This window comes from Sminthopsis crassicaudata, chromosome 2 (assembly GCF_048593235.1).
Source record: "Sminthopsis crassicaudata isolate SCR6 chromosome 2, ASM4859323v1, whole genome shotgun sequence".
Lineage (NCBI taxonomy): Eukaryota > Metazoa > Chordata > Mammalia > Dasyuromorphia > Dasyuridae > Sminthopsis > Sminthopsis crassicaudata.
In genome coordinates this window covers 345253255-345280631 of record NC_133618.1, presented here as the reverse complement: position 1 = coordinate 345280631, position 27377 = coordinate 345253255, and the positions used below count along the sequence as shown (strand labels likewise).

Here is a 27377-nt window from a genome sequence, read left to right as displayed (position 1 = left end):
TATAGAACTTATTGTAGGACTCTATTTTATGGGAGAGTTAACCCTATTCACATTAACATCTATGACTACCAGCTGTGTATTTCCCTTCATCTTATTTTCTCCCCATTTTTTTCCCCTCCCTTTCCACCCTTTCCCTCCTCACAAATATTTTGCTTCTGACCACTGCCTCACTCAATCTGCCCTCCTTTTTATCCTCCGTTCTCTTTTCATTTCCCCCCATTACTTCTTCTCTCCCTTTTATCCAGCCCCTTCTTTCTTTCCCCTTTCTCTTCCTACTTCCCTATGGTGTAAGATAAACTTCTATACCCTTCTGAGTGTGTATATTATTTCCATATGAGCCAAGTCTGATGAGATTAAGCTTCAAATAATGCTCTTCCCTCTAATTTTCCTCTATTATAATAGGCTTTTTATGCCTCTTCATGTGATCTAATTTACCCCAATTTTCATCCCCTTTCATCTTCACCCAGTACAATTCTTATTTCACACCTTAATTTATAAACTTTTATATACTTTTCTCCTAATCTTCCATTATTACTTAGAGCCCCACCTGAATGATATCAATTTTATTCTACCTTAAATTTTAGGGATTGGTTGGGGACATCAGCTGCTGCCCAGGTAGTTAGGGCTGCCCATGCAAATAGGCTCTCTGAGGATGATGGAGAAAAGAAGTACTATACCTTACCTAATCCTCTATTCCCCTTTGGGCTTCTTATCTCTTGCTGCTTTTGGCCTTTGAATGTTTAACAATGGTACCCTACTACATCTATAGCAATCTAATCTTTGACAAACCCAAAGATACCAACATTAGGGATAAAAATTCATTATTTGGAAAAACTGTTGGGAAAACTGGAAATTAATATGGCAGAAATTAGATATGGATCCACACAACACCATATACCAAGATAAGATCAAAATGGGTCCATGATTTAGGCATAAAGAGGGAGATAATAAATAGATTAGAGGAACAGAGGATAGTCTACCTCTCAGACCTGTGGAGGAGGAAGGAATTTATGACCAGAGGAGAACTAGAGATCATTATTGATCACAAAATAGAAGATTTCGATTACATCAAACTAAAAAGTTTCTGTACAAATAATACTAATGCAAACAAGATTAGAAGGGAAGTAACAAACTGGGAAAATATTTTTACAGTTAAAGGTTCTGACAAAGGTCTCATTTCCAAAATATATAGAGAACTGACCCTAATTTATAAGAAACCGAACCATTCTCCGATTGATAAATGGTCAAAGGATATGAACAGACAATTCTCAGATGAAGAAATTGAAACTATATCCACTCACATGAAAGAGTGTTCCAAATCACTACTGATTAGAGAAATGCAAATTAAGACAACTCTGAGATACCACTACACATCTGTCAGATTGGCTAAGATGACAGGAACAAATAATGATGAATGTTGGAGAGGATGTGGGAAAACTGGGACACTAATACATTGCTGGTGGAGTTGTGAAAGAATCCAGCCATTCTGGAGAGCAATTTGGAACTATGCCCAAAAAGTTATCAAACTGTGCATACCCTTTGACCCAGCAGTGCTACTACTGGGCTTATATCCCAAAGAAATACTAAAGAGCGGAAAGAGACATATATGTGCCAAAATGTTTGTGGCAGCTCTTTTTGTTGTAGCTAGAAACTGGAAGATGAATGGATGTCCATCAGTTGGAGAATGGTTAGGTAAATTATGGTATATGAAGGTTATGGAATATTATTGCTCTGTAAGAAATGACCAGCAGGAGGAATACAGAGAGGCTTGGAGAGACTTACATCAACTGATGCTGAGTGAAATGAGCAGAACCAGAAGATCACTGTACACTTCAACAACAATGCTGTATGAGGATGTATTCTGATGGAAGTGGAAATCTTCAACATAAAGAACAGCCAACTCACTTCCAGTTGATCAAAGATGGACAGAAACAACTACACCCAGAGAAGGAACACTGGGAAGTGAATGTAAATTGTTAGCACTAATATCTGTCTGCCCAGGTTACATGTACCTTCGGAATCTAATGCTTATTGTGCAACAAGAAAATGGTATTTACACACATGTATTGTATCTAGGTTATATTGTAACACAAGTAAAATGTATGGGATTGCTTGTCATTGGGGGGAGGGAGTAGAAGGAGGGGGGGATAATTTGGAAAAATGAATACAAGGGATAATATTATAAAAATATAATAAAAAATTATTAAAAAAAAAGAAATGTGAGAGGTCATGTTAAAAAAAAACACACAATGGTAACCTACACCCAGTAATGACCATTCTTATACCTGACCATATACTTCACATCCCAGTAACTTGAAATTCCTGTAGATCTTCTCCCAAATATCATTCAACACCTACTACCAATCTTATTTCCATCACTCTCTCCCCCAATTCTCCTGTCTCAAAGTTTCATATGAATTCTGCCCAAGGTTTTCATTATTCTCTTTGGAATGTCTTTTCCATAAAACAAAAACAAAAATAAAACAAAAACCCCCCAAAACTTCCTTTCATCTTATTCCTCTTCTAGTCCTTCCATATACTGTCTCTTTTTTTTTTTATTGGAACCTGGCTTTCCCCTGCAGCCTGCTTGGATACCTTTTCTAGTGTGACTGAACCTTTACTCATTTTTCTAGTTGAAAATAATTTAAGTTGCTACTTTCAGGTTCTCCCCTTTTCTTCTTCACTGAGTAACCTTACTTCCTTTTTTTTTTTTTTTTTTTTTTTTTTTTTTTTTTTTTTTTGGATATTTTTTACTTTACCATCAAATCAAAATACCAGTAGCAGTTGTCTACAGAATCCCAGGTCACTCCCCTTCCTTTCTTATATTAGATACTTGGCTTGCAATTTTTCTCTTTTCCTCAATTCTTGCCCTCATACTAGAAGTCTTCAAAATACATATTGATTTTTCCTCAAATAATCTAACTGTTCAGTCCCTCAACATCTCCTCTTCTCATGAATGATTGTATAGCAGTACCTTGCCAGGGAAACTGAATCATTTCCATTTGAATTGTTTTAGGAAGATTCTAAAGGTCATTTCACAGGATAAGTCACTAGACATTGAGGTCCTTTCTCAAACTAAACTGACAAACATTCTAACTCTATTGCAGAGAGCACAACTCTATTGGGCTGGCCACATTGAATGCCAAATGTACACTTTCCAAAAAAATTATTTTATGAAGAACATACACAGGGCAAGTGCTCACAAAATGATCAGAAAAAATGATACAAGGACATTCTCAAGGTTTTCTTAAGAACTTAAGAATTGATTATATGTCATAAGAGGCATTGGCACAGGATTGCCCATTGTGGCATGCCCTCATAAGAGAAGGTGCTGTGCTCTATGAACATAATAGTCCGAACACTTGGGTAACTTTCTCCCAAGCCATCTCCCCTGTACTAGTTATTATTTTCTTTTCTATCCATTTTGACTTCTTGGTGAACCAATTCATTTCATAGCCTCCTTATCATGTTAGCTAAATTTTAGACTTGGATTATTCCTATCATTTGATGACTTCATGCCTACACCTGTGCTACTGAATGAACTTAATCTCTTCTCCTGTCAGGAAAATGCCCAAATGGCTATTAGCAGACCTAGCAATTCTCTTTGTATAGAGTGATTGTGAGACTGGAACTCTTTGTCAACCTCTATTGTCTATCCCTCAACCTGTGTGAGTCTTAAAACAACCTTTGACATATTGATTAGCATACCTTAGCCCTAAACTGCCAGGTATTTCATCTGGCTCCTTCTGGATCCCCATCTTTGAGTTCCCTGGCACTTTTTTTCTCTGACTGCCCCCTCCATCTGAGTTCCCGGAGAAACCCCAAGGATATATTTCCTCTATAAAAGGATCTTGTTATGATAAGATCTTTAAGTTCTTTTCAGAAGTAAGCCCACTATGAGATTACTCTCACTCTTCCTCCTCATAGTGCCTTTCATCTAATGGTGTCTTTCTTCTCACTCCTTTTAGTCTGGAAAATTTTTCTATGGATCTAACCTGCTAGTTAAAGACTTATTCTCATTTCATGAAGTATTTCCTTTCTCCTGATTAATTGTGAGTTCCCCTGGGGAACTTGTCTTTCATAAACTCTCACAGTCTGTTTCATATTTACGATCCTTGATATCTATTGTATCCCTTCATTTTGTCTGTAATCTGTTCCCCCAATAATCCACATTTTGCCAAAGATATTCACCATGATGAATTTATCACATGTTTATTTCAAACTAGGAACTGTTATCTCAATCTCATCAAGGGAAGAAAAATATCATGCAATAGTTCCAACTGAGTTCACTGCAAATTTATGTAATATATCCTCAAATGAGTCCTCACAGACTTCCCTTATCAACTCATTATCCCATTCTCCACAATGACTATTTCAAACTTTTCCATTTTCTCAAATCTTTAATGGCTCCCACTCTCCTTACATTATCAGCTAAGAATCTTGCCTCATATTTTCCATAAAATTTCAGCCATTCTTTGTTAAAATTGTCTCCTTCCCTTTTCATTTTCCCCTATAACTCCATTGTCTTTTGACACTTTTTATTCCTTCATCTGTTGTTATACATAATAAAGTGGTCTTATTCTTTACTAAGTCTAATTCCTCTATTTGTCTAGGACATCCCATTTAACCCCATCTCCACCAACAGATTTTCCTTTTTGTAATCCCTACTCTTTCAATGTCTTTCTTTCTTTTTAAATTTTTTTTTATTTTTTTAAATAACTTTTTATTGACAGTACATATGCATGGGTAATTTTTTACTCTGTTCCGACTCTTCCCTTCCCTCCCTTCACCCCCTGCCCTAGATGTCAGGCAGTCTTATACATGTTAAATATGTTATAGTATGTCCTAGATACAATATATATGTACAGAATCTAACAGTTCTCTTGTTGCACAGGAAGAATTGGATTCAGAAGATAAAAATAACCTGAGAAGAAAAACAAAAATTCAAACAGTTCACACTCGTTTCCCAGTGTTCCTCTGGGTGTAGCTGATTCTGTCCATCATTGATCAATTGGAACTGAATTAGATCTTCTCTTTGTTGAAGATATCCACTTCCATCAGAATATATCTTCATACAATATTGTTGTTGAAGTATATAATGATCTCCTGCTTCTGCTCATTTCACTCAGCATCAGTTCATGTAAGTCTTTCCAAGTCTCTCTATATTCATCCTGCTGGTCATTTATTACAAAAATAGTGTTCCATAACATTGATATACCACAATTTAGCCAACCATTCTCCAGCTGATGGGCATCCATTCATTTTCCAGTTTCTAGACACCACAAACATTTTGGCACTTACAGGTCCCTTTCCCTTCTTTAGTATCTTGTTGGGATATAAGCCCAGTAGTAACACTGCTGGATCAAGGGGTATGCACAAATTGATAACTCTTTGGACATAATTCCAGATTGCTCTCCATAATGGTTGATTCATTCACAATTCCACCAACAATGTATCAGTGTCCCAGTTTTCCCTCATCCCCTCCACCATTCAACATTATTTTTTGTTGTTATCTTAGCCAGGTGTGCAGTGGTATCTCAGAGTTGTCTTAATTTTCATTTCTCTGATCAATAGTGATTTGGAACACTTTCATATGAGTGGAAATAGTTTCAATTTCATCATCTGAAAATTGTCTGTTCATTTTTTTTGACCATTTATCAATTGGAGAATGGTTTGATTTCTTATAAATTAGAGTCAATTCTCTATATATTTTGGAAATGAGACCTTTATCAGAACCTTTAAGTGTAAAAATGTTTTCCCAGTTTGTTGCTTCCCTTATAATCTTGTTTGCATTACTTTTGTTTGTACAAAGGCTTTTTAATTTGATATAATCAACATATTCTATTTTGTGATCAATAATGATCTCTAGTTCTTCTTTGGTCACAAATTCCTTCCTCCTCCACAAGTCTGAGAGATAAATTATCCTATGTTCCTCTAATTTATTTACGATCTCGTTCTTTATGCCTAAATCATGGACCCATTTTGATCTTATCTTGGTGTATAGTGTTGTGTGGGTCCATGCCTAATTTCTGCCATATGAATTTCCAGTTTTCTCAGCAGTTTTTGTCAAATAATGAATTCTTATCCCAAAAGTTGGGATCTTTGGGTTTGTCAAACACTAGATTGCTATAGTTATTGACTATTTTGTCCTATAAACCTAATTTATTTAACTGATCAACTAATCTATTTCTTAGCCAATACCAAATGTTTTTGGTGACTGCTGCTTTTAGATCTATAGTTTTAGATCAGATACAGCTAGGCCACCTTCATTTGATTTTTTTTTTTCATGAATTCCCTTGAAATTCTCTACCTTTTGGTCTTCCCTATGAATTTTGTTGTTATTTTTTCTAGGTCATTAAAATAGTTGCTTGAGAGTCTGATTGGTATGGCACTAAATAAATAGATTAGTTTAGGGAGTATTGTCATCTTTATTATATTTGCTCGGCCTATCCAAGAGCATTTAATATTTTTCCAATTATTTAAATCTAACTTTATTTTTGTGGCAAGTGTTTTGTAATTTTGCTTATATAATTGCTGACTTTCCTTTGGTAGATAAATTCCCAAATGTTTTATGCTACTGACAGTTATTTTGAATGGAATTTCTCTTTGTATCTCTTGCTGTTGGATGTTGTTGGTAATGTATACAAATGCTAAGGATTTATGTGAATTCATTTTGTATCCTGAAACTTTGCTAAAGTAGTGAATTACTTCTAATAGCTTTTCAGTAGAATCTCTAGGGTTCTCTAAGTGTACCATCATATCATCTGCAAAGAGGGATAATTTGGTTTCCTCATTGCCTACTCTAATTCCTTTAATGTCTTTCTCGACTCTTATTGCCAAGGCTAGCGTTTCTAATACAATATTGAATTATAATGATGCTGATAGTGGGCAACCTTGTTTCACTTCTGATCTTACTGGGAATGGTTCCAGTTTATCCCCATTAAATATCACACTTACTGACGGTTTTAAATATATGTTCCTGACTATGTTAAGGAAAAGTCCATTTATTTGTATACTCTAAAGTGTTTTTATTAGAAATGGATGTTGGATTTTATCAAATCCTTTTTTTGCATCTATTGAGATGATCATATGGTTTTTGCTATTTTGGTTATTGATATGGTCAATTATGCTAATAATTTTCCTAATGTTGAACCAGCTCTGCATTCTTGGTATAAATCCTACTTGTTCATAGTGTATTATCCTGGGAATGATTTTCCGTGATATTTTTTCCCTAATATTTTATTTAAGATTTTAGCATCAATATTCATTAGGGAGATTGGTCTATAATTTTCTTTTCCTGGTTTCAACCTACCTGGTTTAGATATCATTACCATGTCTGTGTCATAAAAGGAATTTGGTTGGACTCCTTCAATCCCTATTTTTTCAAATAGTTTATATAACATTGGAGTTAATTGTTCTTCAAATGTTTGGTAGAATTCACATGTAAATCCATCTAGTCCTGGGATTTTTTCTTAGGGAGTTGATTAATAGCTTGTTCTATTTCTTTTTCTAAGATGGGACTGTTTAACCAATTTACTTCTTCCTCTGTTAATCTGGGCAAGGTATATTTTTTTTCCATTTCATTTAAGTTATTGAATTTATTGGCATAAAGCTGGGCAAAGTAATTCCTAATTATTGCTCCAATTTCCTCTTCATTAGTGGCAAGTTCTCCCTTTTCATTTTTAAGACTAACAATTTGATTTTCCTCTTACTTTTAAAAATCATATTTACTAAAGGTTTATCTATTTTGTTGTTTGTTTCATAGAGCCAATTCTTAGTTTTATTAATTAATTCGATAGTTTTATTTTTTACTTTCAATTTTATTAATCTCTCCTTTTATTTTTAGAATTTAAAGTTTAGTGTTTGATTGGGGTTTTTTAATTTGTTTCTTTTCTAGCATTTTTAGTTGCAAGCCCAATTATATTGACTTTTTCTTTCTCTATTTTATGTAAGTAGGCTTGTAGAGATGTAAAATTTCCCCTTATTACCACTTTAGCTGCATTGCACACAATTTATTATGATGTTTCATTATTGTTATTTTCTTGAGTGAAGTTATTAATTATGTCTATGATTTGCTATTTCACCTAATCATTCTTTTAGTATGAGATTATTTAGTTTCCAGTGATTTTTGGTCTATTTTCCCCTGGCTTTTTATTAAATTCAATTTTCATTGCATTGTGGTCTGAAATGGATGCATTTATTATTTCTGCCTTACTGGATTTGAGTTTGAGGTTGTTATGTCCTAATATATGGTCAGTTTTTGTATAGGTTCTGTGAACTGCTGAGAAGAAAGTATACTCCTTTCTGTCTCCATGTAGTTTTCTCCAAAGATCTATCATATCTAACTTTTCTAGTATTTTATTTACCTCTTTGACTTCTTTATTGTTAATTTTGTAGTTTGATTTATCTAATTATGAGAGTGCAAGATTGAAATCTCCCACTATTATACTTTTGCTCTATATTTTTTCTTACAGCTCTCTTAATTTTTCTTTCAAAAAATTATATGCTACACTACTTGGTGCATATATGTTTAATATTGATATTGCTTCATTATCTATGCTACCCTTTAGCAAGATATAGTGCCATTCATTATCTCTTTTAATTAGATTAATTTTTACTTTTGCTTGGATCTGAGATCAGGATGGCTATCCCTACTTTTTTGGCTTCACCTGAAGCATAGTAGGTTCTGCTCCAACCTTTTACTTTTATTCTGAATGTATTGCCTTGCTTCAAGTGTGTTTCCTGTAAACAACATAGTATAGGATCCAGTCTGCAAATCACTTCCTCTTTGTGGGGGAGTTTATCCCATTCACATTTATGGTTAAAATGACCAATTCTGTATTACTAGCCATCTTGTTAACCCCTGCTTATGCTTTTCTCCTTTCCTCTCTTTACCTCATTACCTACTCTAATTCCTTTAATCTCTTTTCCTCTCTTATTGCCAAAGCTATCATTTCTAATACAACATTGAATAGTAATGTTGATAGTGGGCAACTGTTTTACCCCTGTTCTTAATGAGAATGGTTCTAATTTATCCCCATTTCATATGATGCTTGCTGATGTTTAAATAGATGCTACTGACTGTTTTAAGGAAATTCCATTTACTCCTATAGTCTCAAGTGATTTTATTAGGAGTTTATGTTGGATTTTATCAAATACTTTTTTTTGTATCTATTGAGATAATCATATGGTTTTTGTTAAATTTGGCTATTTATATAGCCAATTATGCTAATAGTTTTCCTAATATTGTATCAGTCCTGCATTCCTGGTATAAATCCTACTTGGTCATGGTATATTATCCTGGGGATTATTTTCTCTGATCTTTTTGCTAATATTTTATTTAAGATTTTTGTACCAATATTCTTTAGGGAGATTGGTCTATAATTTCCTTTCTCTGTTTTCATCATACCTGGTTTAGATATCAGTTCCCTGTCTGTGTCATGAAAAGAATTTGGTAGGAGTCCTTCATTACCTATTTTTCCATATAGTTTATGTAGTATTGGAGTTAATTTTTAAAAAAAATGTTTGGTAAATATCACATGTAAATCTATCTGATCCTGGGGATTTTTTTTAGAGAGTTGATTAATTAAATTTTCTTTTTCTGAAATAGGTCTATTTTAAGCAAGTTACTTCCTCCTCTATTAATCTGGACAATCTATATTTTTGAAGTATTCTTCCATTTCACTTATCTTATCAAATTTATTGGCATAAAGTTGGGCAAAGTAACTCCTAATAATTGCTGTAATTTCCTCTTCATTGGTGGATAGTTCTCCCTTTTCACTTTTGAGACTAACAATTTGATTTTCCCCTTTCTTTTTTCTAATCAAATTAACGAAAAGTTTATGTTTTTTTTTTTCATAAAACCAACTCTTAGTTTTATTTATTAATTCAATAGTTTTTTAAGATTAACTTTTATTGATCTCTCCTTTTTTTTTTTAGAATTTCAAATTTGGTATTTGATTGGGGAGGGGGTTTAATTTGTTTTTTTTTTTCCCTAGCTTTTTTAGTTGCAAGCCCAATTTTACTGATCTTCTCTTTCTCCATTTTATGCAAGTAAGCCATCTAGAGATATAAAATGATTACCACTTTGACTGCATCCCACAAATCTTGGTATGTTGTCTCATTATATTTCTTCTCTTGGATGAAATTATTGATTGTGTCTATGATTTGCTGTTTCACCCATTCATTCTTTTTTTTTTTTTTTCCACCCATTCATTTTTTTTTCCCTGAGGCTGGGGTTAAGTGACTTGCCCAGGGTCACACAGCTAGGAAGTATTAAGTGTCTGAGACCAGATTTGAACTCAGGTCCTCCTGTGATGTTCTATCCACTGCACTACCTAGCTGCCCCCACACCCATTCATTCTTTAGGATGAGATTATTTAGTTTCCAATTTCTTTTTGGTCTATTTTCCCCTGGCCTTTATTGAATGTAATTTTTATTGCATCATGATCTGAAAAAAATGCATTTAGTATTTCTCCCTTTCTGCATTTGATTTTGAGCTCTTTATGTCCTAATATATTGTCAATTTTTGTATAGGTTCCATGAACTGCCGAGAAGAAAGTGTACTCCTTTTTGTATCCATTCAGTTTTCTTCAAAGATCTATCATATCTAGTATTTCAAGTATTCTATTTACTTCTTTAAATTTTTTCTTATTTAATTTGTGGTTTGATTTATCTAATTCTGAGAGTTCAAGGTTGATCTCCCACTGTTACAGTTTTGCTGTTTATTTCTTCTTGTAACTCTCAACTTTTCCTTTAGGAATTTAGATCCTAGACAACTTGGTGCATATATGCTTAATATTGATATTGCTTTATTATCTATGGTACCCTTTAGCAAGATATAGTTTCCTTCCTTATATCTTTTACTTAGATCAGTTTTTGCTTTTGCTTGATCTGAGATTAGGATGGCTACCACTGCTTTTTTTATTTCACCTGAAGCAGAATCTGCTCCAGCCTGTTACCTTTACTCTGTGTGTATTGCCCTACTTTAAATGTGTTTCTTGTAAATAAATATTGTAGATTTCTGGCTTTTAATCCAGTCTGCTATCCACTTAGGTTTTATGGGAGAGTTCACCCCATTCACATTTACAGTTAAAGCTAATTCTGTATTTCCTGTCATCTTATTAACCCAAATTATACTTTTCTCTTTCCTCTTTCCCTTGCCTTCCTTCCCAGTATTTTACTTGTGAGCACCACTTGCCTCAAGTAGTTCTCCTCTTTGAGACACTCCCCCTTTCCCCTGCTATTTCTGTTTTCCCATCTATTTAGCTTAACCTTTCCCCTTCTTTCCCCTCCCACTTTTCTAGAAGATGAGAGATGTTTCTCAAACAAACCAAATATATCTAATATTCTTTCTTTGGGCCAAATCTTATGAGAGTAAGATTCACACAATATTTGTCACTCTCCCTTCTTTCCTCAATTATAATATGCTTTCTTTGCCTCTTCATGGGATATTATTTTTCTCATTTTATCTCCACTTTCCTCTTTTATTTTCTGTTACAATCCCCTTTGCACCTCTAGTTTCTTTTTTATATTATAACAGTAAAATCAGAGTATATGCATAACAGTTTTCAAGAGTTTTTTTTTCTTTTTATCTTTTTATTATTCTTTTGAGTTCTATATTTGAAGATCAAATTTATTGTTTAGCTCTGTGTAATGTTCTTGGTGGTTTTCTTGGGGGTCTCTGGGGCAGCCTTCTTTTCAGTTCAGTGATCACCAGAAGAATAGCCAGGTGTGAAAGTCCAATCCTTTATTATCTTCTTGCCTGATGCTGGTCACTTTCTGGAGAGCCTTTCAGTCTGGCCTTGGTCTTGTGGGGGAAGTGCGGGAAGCCAGGCCAGCCACTAGGAGCCTGACCAAAGAGAGAATTGAATCTCTCTCTCCTTTTCCCTGAGAGCTTAAGCTCCCAGATTATATGCTCTTCACTGAATATAAACCAATCATTATATAACTAGGAAACCATTATTTGTTGTAAGATTAAATCAATCATACTGAACTTAGAGAACTATTAAGCATCATGCTAAACTAGATAACCATTGTCTCATCAAGATTCCTTGTTTCAAGTTCAGAGTTCTGGCTCATAACAGCTCTGGTGTTTTCATCAAAAATAAATGGAATTCACCAGTTTCACTGAATGTCCCTCTTCTTCTCTGAAAGAAAATGCATAGTTTAGCAGGATAATTTATTCATGACTACAAGTTCCTTCACCTTTTGGAATATCAGATTCCAGGCCCTTCCATCTTTTAATATGGAAGCTGATAAGTCCTGAATAATCTTTATTATAGCTTCTTGGTATTTGGATTATTTCTTTCTGGCTGCTTGTAATATTTTTTCCTTGGTCCAATAGTTCTGAAATTTAGCCATGATATTCCTTGGGGTTTTAATTTTGCTGTCTCTTTCATGAGGTGTTCAGTGAATTCTTCAATGGCCATTTTACCTTCTGATTCTGTGATATCTATGTAGTTCTCTTTGATGATTTCCTGAAAGATAGTGTTTAGGCTCTTTTTTTCATCATGTATTTCAGGGAGTCCAATAATCCTTAGATTATCTCTCCTAGATCGATTATCCAGGTCCGTTGTTTTCCTAATTAGGTATTTTACATTTTTTTTCTATTTTTTTCATTTTTTTGGTTGTGCTTGGCTGATTCTTGTTGTCTCATTGAGTCATTCATTTCCATTTGTTCAGTTTTGAATTTTAGTGAATTATTTTCTTCATTTACTGTTTTTTTTACTTCTTTTTGTATTTGTCAAATTGAATTTTTAAATGACTTGTTTTGTTCTATTGAATTTTTTTCCATTTCATAAATTCTGTTTTTTAAGGAATTATTTTCTTTTTCTGTTTTACAAATTCATTTTTTTTCTGGGATTTACTTTCTTTTTCCACTTTATCAAATCTATCTTTTAATGAGTTATATGCAGATTTGCCTCTTGCAAAGTTTTCATTTCCTTTCGCCATTTTCCTTCTAGCTCTCTTTTAAGATCCTTTTGATTTTCTTCTGGAGAGCCTTGTGTGATGGGGTCCACATTATATCACCTTTTGGGGCTTCATCTAGAGATAATTTGCCTTTAGTCTCCTCAGGTTTAAAATCTGCTCTCTTTTGCCACAGAAGCTTTCTATAGTCAGACTCTTCTTTACTTTTTTACTCATTTAAAAAAAAAAAAAGTCAAAGTCTGCTTTTAGGGTGGGGGAGGGTTTTCAAGTGGTGGCAGCTGTTCTGAGTCAGTGCTGATTCACTCTGAATGCTGGGTGGGCATGGCCAGGTTCTATGAAATTCTGATGTTTTGAGTTCACTATGGATCTTTTGTGTTTGTGTTGGATGTTTCATAACTTTTCTGCTACTGTCTTGCTCTCTAGGGCAACTCTGTATTGCTACTAGGGCAGAGTGGCCAACACTGCTATAGATTCCTCCTGGTAGATTCCCAGGGCAGAGTCCACACCACCTACGGCACTGTCCTGGGACTCTGAGCTCTCTGCGTTGGCATTTGTGCTCAGCCTTGTGCTTGGCTGCCTCTCTCCTGTTTCCAATTGAAACAGACCTTTTCTTTCAAGAAAGATATTTGGAACTTCTAAAGAAAAGGTAAAAGAAAAATACCCTCTTTCCACTCATAGTGTGATGGCTAATCAGGAAAGATATCTTGATTATATATCTAAAATGAGTTGTTTAGACATATTATGGGTGACTTCATGTTGAGTTTAGAAGTTAAAAGGAAAAGTCTTTTATTTTAATTTGACTTTGAATGATATACTTTCAAAATCTAAGTATAAATAAAAAATGGTTTTATTGCATTTTACAATCCATGAAGGTCTCATTTCATTTTAACTCTGAATATCAATTGCTAAACTGACTCTTTAAAGATTTAGCCTTGGACTTCCGGCCAAGATGGTGGCGTGGAGGCAGACAGCTGCTTGAGCTCCTCGTTTTCTCTCAGAACTTACTTCATGACAAGCCTCTGACTTAATGCTTGACCCAGAAAGAAATCCACAAATAATCACCAAGAGAAGACATCCTTGAAAGTCGCCAGAAAAGGTCTGTGTTTGCTCGGGGGGAGGGTCACTCAGACTGGGCGCAGACTGAGGGCAGGCAGCCAGAGCAAGACAGGCAGCTCACACAGCTCTGACCGGAGGGGGAGGGGTACGATCTCTGCCGTTTCTGTGAAAGGGCTTTTGCCTCAGTGTGGATGCTCCGTCTTGGCAGCAAGCCAGGAGCGGTGGAGAGGGTGTAAACACCGGAGGTGAAGATTGAAACCCCAGAAAGCCAGCGTCTCTCAGAGCCCGGCCACCCCCAACCCCCACCTGGACTAACTCAGTGCGTTCTCAGAGCCTCAGAGCGCAGACTCAGTACAGTCATTGCTGTTCTGTTAGTGGCTCTCTGCTGCCCTACCCCCAGTCTGTAGAGGAAGCCCATTAATACCATCCAGCCCCATCCCCCGCAAAACAGACCAATTGTTTCTCTTGTCAGTTTGTTTTCTTTGATTCCTACTCTGACAAAATGAACAAAAAATTCAAAAGGGCTCTAACCATTGACAACTTCTGTGTGGAGAGGGAGCAGACTTCAAATGCTGAGGAGACTAGGAACAGAATGTCCCCAGATGTATCTCCTGGGAGGGATATAAGCTGCTCCTCAATACAAAAGAACCTCATAGAGGAAATCAAAAAGGCTCTCACAAGAGAGCTGGAAGAGAAATGGGAAAAGGAAAGGGAAGCTTGGCAAGAGAGCCTGGAGAAGTCATCCCATGCATTCAAAGACAGAGTGGATAAAGAAATCAAATCATTGAGAAACAAGATTAGTGAGCTGGAAAAGGTAAACAACTCCAAGGAAAACAGGATTAGTGAGCTGGAAAAGGTAAACAACTCCAAGGAAAACAGGATTAGTGAGCTGGAAAAAGAAATCAGCTCTCTAAAAAATAAAATGGATAAAATGGAAAAAAATTCCATAGAAGATAAAAACTCAATTGGACAATTACAAAGAGATATAAAAAAAGTGAGTGAAGAAAATACATCATTGAAAATTAGAGTGGAACAAGTAGAAATGAATGACTCAAGGAGAAACCAAGAGGTAGTCAAGCAAAACCAGAGAAATGAAACAATTGAAAATAATGTCAAGTACCTTACCAGAAAGACAACAGACCTGGAAAACAGATCCAGGAGAGACAATTTGAGAATAATCGGACTCCCTGAAAAATGGGAGGAAAAAAAGAGCTTGGACACCATTTTCGAGGAAATTATCAAAGAGAACTGCCCAGACATTCTGGAAACAGAGGGTAAAATAGACATTGAAAAAATTCATTGATCACCTACTGAAAGGGACCCTAAAATCAAAACGCCAAGAAATATAGTGGCCAAGTTCAAGAACCAACAGACAAAGGAAAAGATATTGGAAACTGCTAGAAAAAAACAATTCAGATATGGAGGATCCACAATAAGCATAACCCAGGATCTAGCCTCGTCCACATTAAAAGAACGAAGGGCCTGGAACATGATATTCCGAAAGGCTAAGGAACTTGGTATGCAGCCAAGAATAACTTACCCCGCAAGAATGAGCATCGTTTTCCAGGGAAGAAGATGGACATTTAAGGAAATAAATTAATTCCATCTATTTTTGATGAAAAAACCAGACCTACATAAAAGGTTTGATCTTCAAATACAGAACTCAAGAGATTTCTAAAAAGGTAAAAAGAAATCTTGAGAACTATACTTCTGTCAAAAAAAAATGTAAAGAACATATGTACAATTTGTCTTAGAAACTAGAGGTGGAAAGGAGATTATATCATAAAAAAGTGTAAAGTGGTGGTACTACATCTCATGAAGAGGCAAAGGTAACCTATTATATCTGAGAGAAAGAAAGGAGGGAGATGAACATAGCGTGTATCAATAGACATATTCGATTTATGGTGAAACTTCTTCCACTTCATTGAAAAGTGAAAGGGAAGGAGTAAGCTAAGGGGAAGGGAATACAGTAATTTCAAGGAAAAGGGGTAAAATAAAGGGAGGATCTTTAAGGTGGGGGAGGGATCCTAAAAAGGGAGGGCTGTGAAAAGCAAGTGGTGTTCACCAGTTTAATACTAGATAGGAGGGTAAAAGGGAAGGAAAGGGGAAAAGCATAAGCAGGGGTTAATAGGATGGCAAGCAATATAGAATTAGTCCTTCTAACCATAAATGTGAATGGGGCAAACTGCCTCATAAAGAGGAAGCAGTTAGCAGACTGGATTAAAAGTCAGAATCCTACTATATGTTGTTTACAGGAAACACACCTGAAACAGGGTGAGACATTCAAACTAAAAGTAAAAGGGTGGAGCAGAATCTATTATGCTTCAGGCAAAACCAAAAAAGCAGGAGTAGCCATCCTCATCTCAGATCAAGCAAAAACAAAAATTGATCTAATTAAAAGAGATAAGGAAGGGCATTATATCCTGCTAAAGGGCAGCATCAATAGTGAAGCAGTATCAATATTAAACATGTATGCACCAAGTGGTGCAGCATCTAAATTCTTAAAAGAGAAATTAAGAGAGCTGCAAGAGGAAATAGATAGCAAAACTATAATAGCGGGAGATCTCAACCTTGCACTCTCAGAATTAGATAAATCAAACCACAAAATAAATAAGAAAGAAGTCAAAGAGGTAAATAGAATACTAGAAAAGTTTGATAGGATAGATCTTTGGCGAAAGCTAAATGGAGACAGAAAGGAATATACTTTCTTCTCAGCAGTTCATGGAACCTATACAAAAATTGATCATATACTAGGGCATAAAAACCTCAAAATCAAATGCAGTAAGGCAGAAATAGTAAATGCATCCTTTTCAGACCATAATGCAATCAAAATAACACTTAATAAAAAGCCAGGGGAAAATAGACCAAAAATAATTGGAAACTAAATAATCTTATACTAAAGAATGATTGGGTAAAACAGCAAATCATAGACATAATTAATAACTTCACCCAAGAAAATGACAATAATGAGACATCATACCAAAATGTGTGGGATACAGCCAAAGCAGTAATAAGGGGAAGTTTTATATCTCTACAGGCCTACTTGCATAAAATAGAGAAAGAGAGGGCCAACGAATTGGGCTTACAACTAAAATTGCTAGAAAAGGAACAAATTAAAAACTACCAGACAAACACAAAACTTGAAATTCAAAAAATAAAAGGTGAGATTAATAAAATTGAAAGTAAAAAAACTATTGAATTAATTAATAAAACTAAGAATTGGTTTTATGAAAAAACCAACAAAATAGACAAACCCTTAGTAAACCTGATTAAAAAAAGGAAAGAGAAAAAGCAAATTGATAGTCTTGAAAATGAAAAGGGTGAACTCACCACTAATGAAGAGGAAATTAGAACAATAGTTAGGAGCTACTTTGCTCAACTTTATGCCGATAAATTCGATAACTTAAATGAAATGGAAGAATACCTTCAAAAATATAACTTGCCCAGATTAACAGAGGAAGAAGTAAGTAGTCTAAATAGTCCCATCTCAGAAAAAGAAATAGACCAAGCTATTAACCAACTTCCTAAGAAAAAGTCCCCAGGACCAGATGATTTACAGGTGAATTCTACCAAACATTTAAAGAACAACTAACTCCAATGCTATGTAAACTATTTGAAAAAATAGGGATTGAAGGAGTCCTACCAAATTCCTTCTATGACACAGACATGGTACTGATACCTAAACCAGGTAGATCGAAAACTGAAAAAGAAAACTATAGACCAATTTCCTTAATGAATATTGATGCTAAAATCTTAAATAAGATATTAGCAAATAGACTTCAGAAAATCATCCCCAGGATAATACACTATAACCAAGTGGGATTTATACCAGGAATGCAGGGCTGGTTTAATATTAGGAAAACTATTAGTATAATTGACCATATTAATAATCAAATTAATAAAAACCATATGATCATCTCAATAGATGCAGAAAAGGCATTTGATAAAATCCAACATCCATTCCTACTAAAAACGCTTGAGAGTATAGGAATAAATGGACTATTCCTTAAAATAATAAGGAGCATATATTTAAAACCTTCAGTAAACATCATATGTAATGGTGATAAACTAGAACCTTTCCCTGTAAGATCAGGAGTGAAACAAGGTTGCCCACTATCACCATTACTATTCAATATAGTACTAGAAACTCTAGCCTTGGCAATAAGAGCCGAGAAAGAGATCCAAGGAATTAGAGTAGGAAATGAAGAAATCAAATTATCACTTTTCGCAGATGACATGATGGTATACTTAGAGAACCCTAAAGACTCTGCTAAAAAGCTATTAGAAATAATTCAGAATTTTAGCAAAGTCGCAGGATACAAAATAAATCCACATAAATCCTCAGGATTTTTATACATTACCAACACAATCCAACAGCAAGAGATACAAAGAGAAATTCCATTCAAAATAACAGTCGATAGTATAAAATATTTGGGAATATATCTACCAAAGGAGAGTCAGGAATTATATGAGCAAAATTACAAAACACTTGCCACAAAAATAAAGTCAGATTTAAATAATTGGAAAGACATTCAGTGCTCTTGGATAGGCTGAGCGAATATAATAAAGATGACAATACTCCCCAAACTAATCTATTTATTTAGTGCTATACCAATCAGACTCCCAAAAAACTATTTTAATGACCTAGAAAAAATAACAACAAAATTCATATGGAAGAATAAAAGGTCAAGAATTGCAAGGGAACTAATGAAAAAAAAGTCAGAGGAAGGTGGTCTAAGTGTACCTGATTTAAAGCTATATTATAAAGCAACAGTCACCAAAACCATTTGGTATTGGCTAAGAAATAGACTAGTTGATCAGTGGCATAGGTTAGGTTCACAGGGCAAGATAGTGAATAAAAATAGCAATCTAATCTTTGACAAACCCAAAGATCCCAAATTTTGGGATAAGAATTCATTATTTGACAAAAACTGCTGGGAAAACTGGAAATTAGTATGGCAGAAACTAGGCACGGACCCACATTTAACACCACATACTAAGATTAGATCAAAATGGGTCCAAGATTTAGGCATAAAGAACGAAATCATAAATAAATTGGAGGAACATGGGATGGTTTACCTCTCAGACTTGTGGAGGAGGAAGGAGTTTGTGTCCAAGGGAGAACTAGAGACCATTATTGATCACAAAATAGAACATTTTGATTACACCAAATTAAAAAGTTTCTGCACAAACAAACTAATGCAAACAAGATTAGAAGGGAAGTAACAAATTGGGAAAAAAATTTTACAGTTAAAGGTTCTGATAAAGGCCTCATCTCCAAAATATACAGAGAATTGACTTTAATTTATAAGAAATCAAGCCATTCTCCAATTGATAAATGGTCAAAGGATATGAACAGACAATTTTCAGATGATGAAATTAAAACTATTTCCACTCATATGAAAGAGTGTTCCAAATCACTATTGTTCAGAGAAATGCAAATTAAGACAACTCTGAGGTATCATTACACACCTGTCAGATTGGCTAAGATGACAGGAACAAATAACGATGAATGTTGGAGGGGCTGTGGGAAAACTGGGACACTGATGCATTGTTGGTGGAGTTGTGAAAGAATCCAACCATTCTGGAGAGCAATCTGGAATTATGCCCAAAAAGTTATCAAAATGTGCATACCCTTTGACCCAGCCATACTACTACTGGGCTTATACCCCAAGGAACTACTAAAGAAGGGAAAGGGACCTGTATGTGCCAAAATGTTTGTGGCAGCCCTTTTCATAGTGGCTAGAAGCTGGAAGATGAATGGATGTCCATCAATTGGAGAATGGTTGGGTAAACTATGGTATATGAATGTTATACAGAGAGGCTTGGAGAGACTTACATCACCTGATGCTGAGTGAAACGAGCAGAACCAGAAGATCATTATACATTTCAACAATGATACTGTACGAGGATGTATGCTGATGGAAGTGAATTTCTTCAACATAGAGAAAAGCTAATCCAATTCCAATTGATTAATGATGGACAGAACCAGCTACATCCAGAAAAGGAACACTGGGAAATGAATGTAAACTGTTATTTTTACCTTCTGAATCCAATTCTTCCTGTGCAACAAAAAATTCGGTTCTACACACATATATTGTATCTAGAATATACTGTAATATATTTAACATATATAAGACTGCTTGCCATCTGGGGGAGGGGGTTGAGGGAGGAAGGGAAAAAATCTGAATAGAAGTAAGTGCAAGGGATAATGTTGTAAAAAATTACCCATGCATATGTACTGTCAAAAAAAATGTTATAATTATAAAATAAAATAAAAATAAAAAAAAAAAGATTTAGCCTTGAACAGTTTCCAATATCTGCTATAATATTAAAAATAATTTTCTTTAAGATTAAAAAAAAGATTATACAGTTATCTTTTAAGGATTCAATATTACTCCAAAATGAGTGGTCATGAAAATTAAAAAAAAATTCATAGCTCCTAATAACTAACTGGTAATAAATAATAAATTAATAGTCAATAGTTAATTACTGAAAAATGAACACTAATCAATAATAAATAGTTTATTACCAATAATCATCAATTTTAAATAATTCATAATCATTAGATGATGTGTAGATAATTGGTAGTCCTCCTAGGTTGTTCACAAAATTTGCAAGTACATAAATAGAAATTGTGTAACAGGTCATTTGTAGAAACAAAAAAAAATTCCATGTAAGTTCATTCCAGGTCAACAAAAGTATAAACAAGCTTACCCACTTGTGCTCTTAAAAAAAACCCACTAAAGCTTACTTACGATATTCAATAAATGTCTGAGAGATTTGTTGTTAAAAAACTCTACTTAAGTAGCCTGATTCAGAAAACAAACAATGGACTGCTCTTGAGGCAAAATAATGTAAAACCTCAGTACAGAAACAACAACAACAACAAGAAAACAAAATAATAATTGTGGAGACTTCTAGAGAAAAACAGCAAAAAACAAGTTTATTTCAAAATAAGCCATTAGAAATATTCCTGTAGATGGATTCCCACATATAAAGGTGTGCATTTGTTTCATTGTGTTGTACTGTTATTTTGCTCATGTACATTATATATGTTCACATGGGATCTTATCTAAATATGCATCACTGGGAGGTAAGATTAACTTTTTTTCCAAAACCTCCTCATCACACTCTTCTCCAAAGGAAACTGAGGGAAAGGAGGAAGGAAACAAGAGGTTGGGGCCATAATCTCTCCACTCTGCTCTCCTCAGGAAGAAGAGCTCACCTATAAGCTAAATATTACCAATCTGAGGAAAATAATTTTTAGGTTTGAGCTGATTGATTGTTAATAAGAAAGGAAGACCTCAAGCTATATAACTGACTCTTGACTTCCTTCCCAACAAATGAGTGCCACAGTGAATATAAATAGTAAATAAACTCATTTATTAAAATTGATAAAAAAAATTAGGAAAAAGTATCAGAAAAAAGGGTAATGTATATTACACAGTCCTAAATGAATGTCTTCTCCAATAATTCAGCTCAATCAAGAGAGTCTTAGATCTTTTCCAAGGGGAAATTCTTCAAAGTTCCTGGATAGTAAGCTGGGAATAGGGAGATGATTAAACTGCCCTTTATTTGTCAATTTCTTCCCAGCGTCTTTCTCCCTTTAAGAATGTGAAGAGATCCCAAAGAGATCTTTAAGAAGGGAAAGGGACATGTATGTGTAAGAATGTTTGTGGCAGCCCTCTTTGTGGTGGCCAGAAACTGGAAACTAATTGGATGCCCATCAATTGGAGATTAGCTGAACAAATTGTGATATATGAATATTATGGGATATTATTGTTCTGTAGGAAATGACCAACAGGATGATTTCAGAGAGGCCTGGAGAGACTTGTATGAACTGCTGCTGAGTGAAATGAGCAGGACCCGGAGATCATTATACACTTCAACAACAATACTATATGATGATCAATTCTGATGGATGTGGCCATTTTCAACAATGAGATGAACCAAATCAGTTCCAATAGAACAGTAATGAACTGAACCAGCTACACCCAGCAAAAGAACTCTAGGAGATGATTATGAATCACTACATAGAATTCCCAATCCCTTTAATTTTGTTCGCCTGCATTTTGGATTTCCTTCACAGGCTAATAGTACACGATTTCAAAGTCTGATTCTTTTGGTACAGCAAAACAACTGTTTGGACATGTATATATATATATATATATATATATATATATATATATTATTTAATTTATACTCTAACATATTTAACATGTATTGGTCAACCTGCCATGGCGGGGGGGGGGGGGGAGAAGGAGGGGAAAAATTAGAACAAAAGGTTTGGCAATTGTCAATGTTGTAAAATTACCCATGCATATATCTGGTAAATAAAAACTATTAAAATAAAAAAAATCATAAAAAAAGAATGTGAAGAGAGATCTCAAAGATGGAAATCAAAAAATCAGAATCTTTTTTTCTCTCCAATTCTTATCAACTCTGTGCTTAATAAAGGGCTAATCATCCTTGATCAATGAAGGGAGAACTATACAATAGCTTTCATAATCCAAGGTTACATAAAACTCAATCTCTATCATATATTTTATTTTCATTCCCTCTTATTATATTTAATTGATGTTTAGTTGTTAATCAAATTGGTTGATTGGTTGATTGTTGTTCTTTATTTTTGAAGAGGACCAGAATGACGTCATCATGCCGTGATCAAGGTAAAGCATGACTGATCTGATCAATATGAGCTCATAATATGCATAAATAATCCATACGAATATTTAAAGTGGAATTCTCTAAATTTGTAAATCTCATATTTGAGCTACTGCAGTTCTACTTTACTCATAAAGTGCATGCAAGAAATGGATGGATGTTTATTTGGTTTCCACAGTTATGAAAATCAAATTGGAGAAATGAACTTAAATTAGAAAATTAAAATCTACAAGGACATCAAAGAATAATCAAGGGTGGAGGTTATCTTCTCTCAAAAGAATGTAAGTTCTATTTTAGGAATTTCCCAAGCCCAGTTAAACGGGTGGTGGTCGGGGGAGAGGTTGTGAGCCAGAACCAGAAGATTCAGGATTTTCTGATTCAGACCACCCACAAAGATCAGGGGACCAAGGAGTCCTATTACATCAGGTGGACAGATCATTGTGAACTGGAAAGAAACCACAAACCTTGAAAATTCTTTGATGGATGCAGGCACACCATACTGGGTGGTCCTATGCCATTGTCTCTTATGTCTTACAATTGATTCCAAAGTTCTTCAGAGAAACTTTGAGGGTATCCTTTGCTTCTTATGACCTTGATGTGAGCTCTGGCTTCATGTGAGCCCTCTGTAAAACAGTCTTTTACACAAATGGACTTTTAGCATTTGAACAATTTGACTAGTTTGTAATTAGATTACTAGAAGAATATATAGTTGTTTTCATATATGATATAGAGATTAAGTGTTTCCCCCCCAAAAAAAATCACATAAAAATTGTCAGAATTGAAAAGCTTTTCAGCATTTGCAAAAAATTAGATTAACATTTTTTCCCCTTCTCTCTCTCTCTCTCTCTCTCTCTCTCTCTCTCTCTCTCTCTCTCTCTCTCTCTTTCTCTTTCTGCCTCATGCCTTTCCAGTTTAGGTGTACTAGGTCAGTTTTAGAGCAAAAAATATTTCATTTTTGTAATCTCTATATGTCATTGAACCATGTAATTTATAAAAGTTTAAACAGATTAAAAAAAAAACACAAATGGGAAAAAACCGCATATAGTAAGGAGATCTTGATACTTACTAAAACTGTGAAATATTGAGGAAGGAACATAAATTGATCTATTTCTATTTAATATCAAAACAAGTTTTTGAGCAAGTGAAATTTAAAAAGTAGTCATAATTTATCATCATAGACTTTATCAAATTACTATATTGATGAGAAGCTATTTGTTTTATTTGAGGAATTATGCTTAATTCCTATTTTATTATTTTTTATGCTTACTCCGGTTTTAAGATACCACATTTGAATTTTATATTTTGGTAACCAAGTTACATGCTAATTTGAATTCAACAATTTTTTATATTATAATTCAGTCCAATTCTCTCTCTTTTCCTTTTTCTTTCACTCTTTTCCTCCCTCTAAAATCCTCACCCCTTTATGTGTCTGTAATTGTTAAAAGAGGAAGAACAGTTCTGGTGCAGGCCTTGATCTGGCCAAAAGGCCAAACAACACATAAGACAAAGATAATTTATTAGCACACCAAGGAAGCAGATTGTTGGAGTATAGTTGTCCTGATTTCAAATCATGTAAGGCAAGAATAAATAACTTCCACATAAGAGCAAAAAGTCATTGATTTGTACATGTATCATGAAGAGATGGGTTTTATGTACCCTTAGAATACTACTTTTAAATAGGCAGGCAAAAGAGTATTTCCAGAGCATTACTTTCTGCAGACTTGTTGCACATGTAACCAAAGGTCAGGAGTCCCTTAGGCTAACTTTGTACATATGTATAAAAATGTTCTAAAGTACATAAACACTGAAATATGTATATATTTGTGTGTAAGTACATGTAACTTTAAACCTTGGAATTTATGTATGTGTGATATATATATATACACATGTTCCAGTGATATATACCTTGACTCAGCTTTCAGAAATATGTAAACAAAATTCAAGGTACATAATCATGGAATAAATAGATAGATTTGTTCTGGTTAGCTCTGAATGGGCCTTGGTTTCAGCAGAATAATCACCATAAGAATAGTCAGGAATAAAGTCCAAAGTCTTTATTATTTCCTACACAGTCTGTCTTATTTGCCTGGGGCCAGGCTAGCTTCCAGGGGGAACTTCAGACTAGGACGTGGTCTTAGTGGAGGAATGCAGAAGGCAGGAGAGCCACCAGGATGGTGGGAGATGGAATGTCTATCCTTGTTGGCTCTTATATACCTTATTGTAGTTACATCATTACAGCATACTGATTATGTGTGAACTTAGAGAATCATTACATCACCATGCTAAGTACTAAGTATATGTGTAAACTAGATAACCATTGTCTCATCAATTCCTCTGAGTTAACACCTTGTTTCAAGTATACTTCTCCAGAGTTCTGGCTCTCTACAGATTTGGATATAAATATACCAATACATAAAATCATCAAAATTTGTATGTTTATAATCACTGGGGACATATGTGTGTGTGAATATATATAATACTCCTGTGATTATGTATCTTAGTGATAAGGAATCTGTTGACTGTTGTCTGTTGAGGGAGGCTGTATTGGGGAAGGTATCAACCAGTCTTTTGTATTACCTGGTATTACCCTACATGTAAAGTTCATACCCCTACATTTTTTTTCCTGAGGTAATTGAGGTTGAGTGACATGCCCAGGGTAACATAGCTAGAAGTATCTGTGTGTAGTTAAGTAACTGAAGGCAGATTTGAACTCAGTTCCTCCTAACTTCAGGGCTGGTACTCTATCCACCTAGCTGCCCCTATACCCCTACCTTTTTAACAAGCAATTGAGGAGAAACTAAGATGTAATGCCTCATCCTATTTTGCTGACCCAGATCTGTCTGATTCGTCTTTATTTCATTACAAAAATTATCAATGAAATCTGGCTCTACCTTAAAGCCATTGCTGATTTCTAGCCCATCTATCTTGACATATATTAATAAACTTTTAATTCTCTTTGTCCAGTTTTGCCTTAGTAATCAAGGAAAAAGCACAAACAAAGAATTTTTCTGATAAGACCCTAACCTCAAGGAGTTTTCAGTGTAATGGGAGAAGGCAATACACAAAAAGAAAATTTGAAAAAGATGGGGACACCAACAAATATTCAATAGCCAGGACATCTTGTTTCATTAAATTGAGACCAAAAAGAGCTATAGATAAAAAGTGGATTAAGCTATAAGGTATAGATTTTACTTTCTATAAAAGAAAATTTTGAGTTCTTCAATCAAAAGGGGGAAGAGATAAGGGAAGGTGCTAATTATCTAAGACTTTTAATTTAAATGTTTTAAAAAATATGAATGAACATGATAAATATAAAGAACAATGGGAAATTTAAATACATTTATTTTTAGAATATTTTTAAAAAAGTTTTTCCCAATGGTTCACAGGACAAAATAGTCAATAACTTTAATAATCTAGTGCTTGACAAACCCAAAGACTCCAGATTTTGAGACAAGAATTCACTATTTGACAAAAACTACTGGGAAAATTGGAAATTAGTATGGCAGAAACTAGGCATTGATCTACACTTAACACAGTATACCAAGATAAGATCAAAATGGGTTCATGATCTAGGCATAAAAAATGGGATTATAAATAACTTAGATAGTTTACCTCTCAGACTTGTGGAGGAGGAAGGAATTTGTGACCAAATAAGAACTAGAGGTCATTATTGATCACAAAGTAGAAAATTTTGATTACATCAAATTAAAAAGCTTTTGCATAAACAAAACTAATACAGACAAAATTAGAAACGATACAATAAACTGGGAAAACATTTTTACAGTCAAAGATTCTGATAAAGGCCTCATTTCCAAAATATATAGAGAATTGATTCTAATTTATAAGAAATTAAGCCATTCTCCACTTGATAAATGGTCAAAGGATATGAACAAATGATTTTCAGATAAAGAAATTAAAACTATTTCTAGCCACATGAAAAGATGCTCCAAGTCATTATTAATCAGAGAAATGCGAATTAAAACAACTCTGAGATATCACTACACACCTCTCAGATTGACTAGGGTGACAGGAAAAGATAATGTTGAATGTTAGAGGGGATGTGGGAAAACTGGGACACTGATACATTGTTGGTGGAATTGTAAACACATCTAGCCATCCTGGAGAGCAATTTGAAGCTATGCTCAAAAAGTTATCAAACTGTGCATACCCTTTGATCCAGCAGTGTTATTACTGGGCTTATATCCCAAAGAGATCTTAAAGAAGGGAAAAGGACCTGTATGTGCAAAAATATTTGTGCCAGCACTCTTTGCTGTGGCCAGAAACTGGAAATTAAATGAATGTCCATCAATTGGAGAATGGCTGAATAAATTGTGGTATATGAATGTTATGGAATATTATTGTTCTGTAAGAAATGACCAGGATGACTCCAGAAAGTCCTGGAGAGACTTACATGAACTGATGAGGAGTGAAATGAGCAGGACCAAGGAGGTCATTATATACTTTAACAACAATACTATATGATGATCAATTCTGATGGATGTGGCTCTCTTCAACAATGAGATGAACCAAATCAGTTCCATTTGTTCAATAATGAAGAGAATCAGCTACACCCAGTGAAAAAACTCTGGGAAATGAGTGTGAACCACAACATAGCATTTCTAATCCCTCTGTTTTTGTCCGCTTGTATTTTTGATTTCCTTCTTAGGTTAATTTTACCTTATTTCTAAGTCCGATTTTTCTTGTGCAGCAAAATAACTGTATGG

The 27377-nt window shown here is 34.5% G+C and overlaps 1 protein-coding gene across 23 annotated transcripts in view; it reads left to right on the top strand.

Moving 5' to 3' along the window:
- LRFN5 (leucine rich repeat and fibronectin type III domain containing 5) overlaps positions 1–27377 on the top strand; it is a 263784-nt gene that overhangs the window by 35333 nt on the left and 201074 nt on the right. Inside the window, exon 2 of one of the 23 annotated variants that reach the window (XM_074290649.1) lies at positions 4895–5140. The exons of the other annotated variants lie outside the window; for them this stretch is intronic. The gene's annotated coding sequence lies outside the window, so the exon portion shown is untranslated. The remainder of the gene's footprint in view (positions 1–4894; positions 5141–27377) is intronic. 23 annotated transcript variants of the gene reach the window in all.